The sequence below is a fragment of the Bufo bufo genome, chromosome 9, assembly GCF_905171765.1.
Source record: "Bufo bufo chromosome 9, aBufBuf1.1, whole genome shotgun sequence".
In the NCBI taxonomy this organism is placed as follows: Eukaryota; Metazoa; Chordata; class Amphibia; order Anura; family Bufonidae; genus Bufo; species Bufo bufo.
In genome coordinates this window covers 43,701,153-43,707,787 of record NC_053397.1, presented here as the reverse complement: position 1 = coordinate 43,707,787, position 6,635 = coordinate 43,701,153, and the positions used below count along the sequence as shown (strand labels likewise).

Genomic DNA, 6,635 nt, shown 5'->3' with positions numbered 1-6,635 from the left:
GCAGCTTTCCGTTCTGAGGAGCGGTTTCATTGAGGGGCTCCCTCTGTATGATGTCCATATGAGCGCTCTGCTCTAACAAGCAACCCCCTTATACTACATGGCGACCTTGCCTAATCTCCACAAGGAGAACTGTGCCCCCTACCAAGATCTTCAACAAAACAGTGATACCTGGGTATTATGGTAGTACTATGGACACTGATGTTGGTGGGATTATACGGTACTTAGGTAAAGTGCAATAGATTCTTCTTAAAGGGATCCTTAAGCACCCAAAGAGTTTGTCCCACTTGGGAACTAAAAGGGAACCTCGTTGAACATAGAGTCTGCTACATATTTTCCCCAAAAATGATATATCAACCTGCTCAGCTCCTCCTGTAACGTACTGCCAGCAGATAGGACTCCATGCTCAGTGTGACATGTTCCCTTTAATATTATTTGTCATATTATAATCTCAACTCAAAATAATACGTGTACTGTTCCCTTCTTTAGTAATAACAGTTCTTCCTTCCTTCCTTTCTTCCTTCCTTCCTTTCTCCCTCTCTCTCTTTCTTTCTTTCAGGGTTGTTCAGTCGAGGAGATTGCTGAAGGACTAGATAAGATTCTAAAGGGATTGCAGGGTATTTTGGTAAGTTGCGTTTAGCACTTGTATGAAGCTACTTTATTACATGAATACAGATGTGTGTGTCTGGGTTAATAGTATTGTACTCCCTACGTCATTTCTATCTGTCGTTTCCATCTGTTTGATATAAAGGCTTGGCTCAGACACTCTCTTCCTTCCTATATTTTCCATTAGGGTGTGTTACAGGGGTTGTCCACGATAACAAAAAAATCTCTGACAACCCCTACAAATGTTTAAAATAAAAATCATGATATACTCACCCCTTTCTCCAGCTCTGTTGTCTGCGGCCCTGGTCCGCTCCTCCTCCTGCTTCTTTATATACTACAGCGGGGGGGGGGTGCAGGTATACGGCATGTGACCACTGCAGCCAATCACTGTCCTCAGTGGTCTAACGGTGAGGACAGTGTTTGGCTATGTCCACGTCACTGTGCATGACTTATTATTTTAAGCAATACTAGGGCTTGTCTGACATATTTAATCATCTTGGACAACTGAGCTTTTACATAACTTTTGATATTTCATAGTAACATATCTAAGGTTTTGATCAGTGGGGTCTGAGCGCCAAGACCCCCACTGATTGCTAGAACTAGGGGAGAGAAGGACTCACTCGCTGCAGGAGATGGGCTCAATAGAAGTCTCTGGGCCAGTATCACTTCCTTCTCCTGCAGCGAAGAGATAGAACGTGCTATGTGAGAGCATCTCTATCCTGGTTCTAGAGATAGGTGGGGGTCTCAGCACTCAGACCACCAGCAATGAAAGCCTTTGATATTTCGCTATGACATATGAAAAGTTCTATGAAAGCTCAGTGACCCCTTTAACCAGAAAGAGGGGATCCCCCCCAGCTTGGATCCTGCACTTTTGGTTGAACCAATAACTGAATCCAGCACAGTTCTCAGCTCTGGACAATTGCTGGTGTGCAATGGAAATTAGACACCCATTCAGTGTATGAACTGTGTGCGATACCGTCAGCTGGGTGATGATGGGGGCTCCGTGAGCAGGATCTCTGACAAACCTGCTCATCTGAAAAAAGGTTGTCCAGACGGACTTCCCCCTTTACTAATAAATAGTTGTTTCGATTTTGATAACATTAGAACATGTCGCCAAATGATGTAATTATGTATCTTTATGATTTCCTAGAGTGTTTATACCTATTTTGTATTCAAAGTTTTCTGATCCCTGGTGACACCAAATAATCAATGATGTTCTGAAAACACAATGAAAGACGCTTTAGTGTTTAGTAAGCAGAAGTCTGTCTCCTGACTTTACAATGACTTATTGATGAATAACTTATATCTTCCATCTCTCTAGGATGAATACAAATTAACCAAACACATCCTGAAATCCATTTGCGCAGCAGTAAGTTCATTATTCAATATGTTTCCTTAATTCGTGCTGTTTTATGTCCACATCGTGCTCCTCACTACAATGGACTTCTGAAGGTCCATGAAATAGCAGGCCTCCACAGCAATGACTTATTCCATACCAATAACAAAAACCGGGTCACACCTGTCCATGGGTTGTCTCAGTGAATAGGAGTTATTCCGTAAAATATATCTGTATAGCACCACCTGCTGTTTGTTTTTTCTTGTTTCTTTGTCCTGCTCACTGAGAAGGCCGCACATGCTCAGTGTCATCCTTCAACTGCCTCCTGAGCTGTGATAGGGAGAGAGCTGCAGCACAAGGGACACACCCCCTGAGCAGCAGCAGAAAAGACACTCCTCTGCCAGCCTGATATAAATCACAAACACACAGCAATACTACTATATGAGCAAGGGTGGCATGTTTGGAAAAATAATTTTGCAAAAGCACACATCTCCTTTTTCCGCTTGCAAACAATAGAATAATCAGATTTCTTTTATCCCGTATGGCTTTTTTGATGGCAAAAATAAAAAAGGTACGGCTTATGTAATGCACAGTTGAAACAGTCAACATCATATACTACTAAGGCTACTTTCACACTGCCGTTTCTGGGTCCGCCTGTGAGATCAGTTTCAGGGCTCTCACAAGCGGCCCAAAATGGATCAGTTCAGCCCCAATGCATTCTGAATGGATAAGGATCCGTTCAGAATGCATCAGCTTGCCTCCGTTCAGCCTCCATTCCGCTCTGAAGGCGGACACCAAAACACTGCTTGCAGCGTTTTGGTGTCTGCCTGACGATGTGGAGCCAAACGGATCCGTCCTGACTTACAATGTAAGTCAATGGGGATGGATCCGTTTTCACTGACACAATATGGTGCAATTGAAAACGGATCCGTCCCCCATTGACTTCAAATGTAAGTCAGGACGGATCCATTTTGACTTAGACTTTTTTTTGAAAGAATAATGCAAACGGATCCGTTCTGAACGGATACAAGCGTTTGCATTATCAGTGCGGATCCGTCTGTGCAGATACCAGACGGATCCGCACTGAACGCAGGTGTCAAAGTAACTTAACAAAGCACCTCACATGGATCCAGAGATCTCCCTATTCATTGCTTTGATTTATATCAAGCTGGCATCTCAGGGGAGTGTCTTTTCTGCTGCAGCTCAGGGGAGGGTCTTTTCTGCTGCAGCTCAGGGGAGTGTCTTTTCTGCTGCAGCTCAGGGGAGTGTCTTTTCTGCTGCAGCTCAGCGGAGTGTCTTTTCTGCTGCAGCTCAGGGGAGGGTCTTTTCTGCGGCAGATCATTGGGTGTGTCTTGTCTGCTGCAGTTCTTTCCTTATCACAGCTCAGGAGGCAGTCGAAAGATAAAACTGAGCATGTGCGGCCTTCTCAGTGAGCAGGACAAAAAAATAAGAAAATAAGTGGCGCTATACAGATACATTTTATTGAATAATTCAGTTGTCTGTAAATACATAATGTCCAGCAGGTGCCAACATCCTACCTCCCCAAATGAAAGGTTCAGCCTGCTCCCCGCCACTCCAGTCCTGCTCCCGTGTCTCCATCTTTCGGTCCAGGGTTTGTTACAAATGATGTATTCCCGGACAACCCCTTTAAAGGGGTTAAAGTGAACATAAACTTCGGACATGGCCTCCTCTTCCTTACTAAATGAATCATTTAATATGTATTTCTTTTTGCTTTACAGTTAGACTGCATACGGACATCAAAGTTGACAAAAATCCGAATCAAGGTAGGAACAACTTCTCTGAATTATCTTTCATAAAACCAATATCATTTTACTTTGGCAACATCATCATTCTCTAATGACGTGGTGTGTATTCAACCATGTTATACTTGATAGAGATGAGCGAGTCCACCGAAGTGGGTTTTCGATCCGAATTTCAGGTTAAATTTGATTCGCTGTGAAGCTGAAATTTGCTGTGGTAGCGAATCGATTTAACCTGAAATAGTGTAAAAAACAAAAAAAAATCAAACTTACCTCCTCCATTTGCTTGTGACGAGCCAGCCGCCGCCATTTTGATTGAAGATTTCGGCCGAAATCCTGTGCGCGGTGACATATGATGTCATGAGCAAATGGAGGAGGTAAGTAGGATTTTGAAGTTTGATTACATTTTTTATGTTCATTTTACACAGTTTTTACACTCATATGCCGCAATCATGTATGAACGCGACATCTGAGGGGTACAATGATGGGGGCGGCACAATCACAGTTCCCTGTCATTGCACCTGCTACCTTTTTTTTTAAAAATGCAATTCGTGACGAAATATTTTGTCACTAAGCAAATTTTTGGGTAAAATTCGGCAATGCAGTCGAATCCAATTTTCTAAAACTTTGCTCATCTCTAATACTTGATGTATCATCCTAGACAATGAGATTTATCAGTAATCCACAACATACTTAAAGAAAATGTATCACCTTCATATATTTTTTAATAATTTCTTTTAATAATTATATTTTTAATTTCAATTCTTTTTTTGATTGCACACTTTTTTTTTTTACTACATTCTGCATGATTGTGGGGGCTGCCATCTTGCCTGAGCTGCTTTTAACTTCATTCAGAAATATGCCATAGAAACCTGTAGACCGGAAATGTTCATTGATTACTATGGCAGAGTGTTGTACGCATGCTCTGTGGCCTGTACAGAAGTCATTGCGAAGGGAGGGGGAGAACATGAGCTGTGATTTGTGAATGGTGAATCCTGTGTTATCTATAGTGATATCTTACATTGTTATCCAGCCTCTGATGATAAATAAAAAAAGTGATCTCTACAGAACAGGAAATTTCAGTTAATTATGAGGCCTCCTAGTTATTGTAAAAACTGCACAATTTTTTAAATATAGTTAAAATAGTTACAAAATGTAAAATATCATAAAAATATGTTTAACGTAGAAAATTGATGGAAATTCTAATAACACATTCTTTTTAAATAATGTGCCGGCATTATAAAATCAGCAGTCACATCTTTTTTTTTTTGGAAAGCGTTTTAAGTGGTTTTCCGAGATTCCCTAGGGATCCGACACCCGGGACCCCCACTGATCAACAGTTAGAGAAGGCCAGCAATCCTGCGAGCGCCGCGGACCTCTCTCTGCTTTTTCTTAGGTCAATGACAATAAATAGGAGCAGCTCTGCCCCATTCAAGTGAATGGGGCTGAGTGTGATACCAAGCACAACCACTATACAATGTACAGCGCTGTGCTTGGTGAACTGCGAGAAGGCGGTGGCGCTAGCAGGAGTGCCGCTGCCTTCTCAAAACAGCTGACCCTCACCGATCAGATACTGATGACCTATCCAGAAGATAGGTCATCAGTTTAAAAAATCTTGGAAAACCCTTTTAAGGACCACCCACTGTCTTTTGTCATCACTGTTCTAGAGGGAGCAGACCACTGCTGTGAGCACTCCTGCGAACTATAACTAAGAGCTCTGGTTCTTAGAGCAGCTTTTCTTTGGTTCTACAGCCAGGATCAGAGGCTCCAATCCCAACTGGTAACCCTTTGATTGCTGCAGTATGATTTCCCCCTATGATTGGGTCCCCCAATGATCTGATCGTGGCTGAGTAAAGCCTCCAGTCAGACCTGGGGACCTAGAAAGGCCCCCGGGACTGTAAAATCAGTAACCCTGGTAGTGTTGTCTTAACCACAGCCTGTGCCATAGAAACACCGAGCATAATGTATTAAAGTAATGTAAAAATTTGAAATAAAAAACCTCACAAAAAATAAAAAAATGCATTTTTATCATTAAATACATTTTATTGCACATACTTTACATAAAAGAAAAAAAAATATTATCCACAAACATGTCCAAAATAACATGAACAAATCCAGTGTGAAAAATGTACAACTTAACGCTTTTGCTACCAGCGTTATACATGTGCGGCGCTGAAGTGATTGGCAGCAGGCACGTCACCGTTGTTTCAAATAACAGATAATTCAAACAACAATAATGCCGAACGCGGTCATTAAGGCCTTTAGATGCAGCGATCAAGTGAGATCACAGCATATAAAGGGTGAAAAACCTCTCGCGCTTCCTGGCTTCTTATCAGAATCTTCTGCGGCCAATGAGGATGGCGGTAATTGATTTCAATACGCTGGGTCTCTCTGAAGATTGAAGCTGCAATTTTTATTTTGGCCAGCAGGTGGCAGGCCAACATTTGAAATGAGCAATTTATTTATTTTATGCACATATATAGCGCTACTATATTCCACAGCGCTTTACAGACATTAGCATCGAACTGTCCCCAATGGGGCTCACAATATAAGGTCCCTATCAGTATGTCTCTGGAGTGTGGGAGGAAAACGGAGTACCCGGAGGAAACCCATGCAAACACAGGGAGAACATACAAACTCCATGCAGATGTTGTCCTTCTGTACCAATATGGATATTTAATAAACATAATGATACAGAATCAAAAATATACTATTTTGTAGCCTCAAACACGAGCTACAGAACCATAAAAAAAAAATTAAGTTTAAATCATCCTCTTTTCTGGAGAATAAAAAAATAGATACATAAATAACAAAAAATATAAATATCATGAGCTCCACCATGTCCAGAAATGCCCATACTATTAAAATATAAAAATATTTTCCCAATATGGCAAACTGAAAAATGGGTCAAAATGGTTAATTTGCCATTTTGTTAT

General features: G+C 41.4%; 1 long non-coding RNA gene across 1 annotated transcript; it reads left to right on the top strand.

Annotated features, from left to right (window-relative positions):
* Positions 1–569: 569 nt before the first annotated feature.
* Positions 570–3,724, top strand: LOC120978582. The gene is made up of 3 exons (XR_005774127.1): positions 570–622; positions 1,925–1,972; positions 3,679–3,724. It is a non-coding gene; the product is annotated as an uncharacterized LOC120978582 (long non-coding RNA).
* Positions 3,725–6,635: the final 2,911 nt, after the last annotated feature.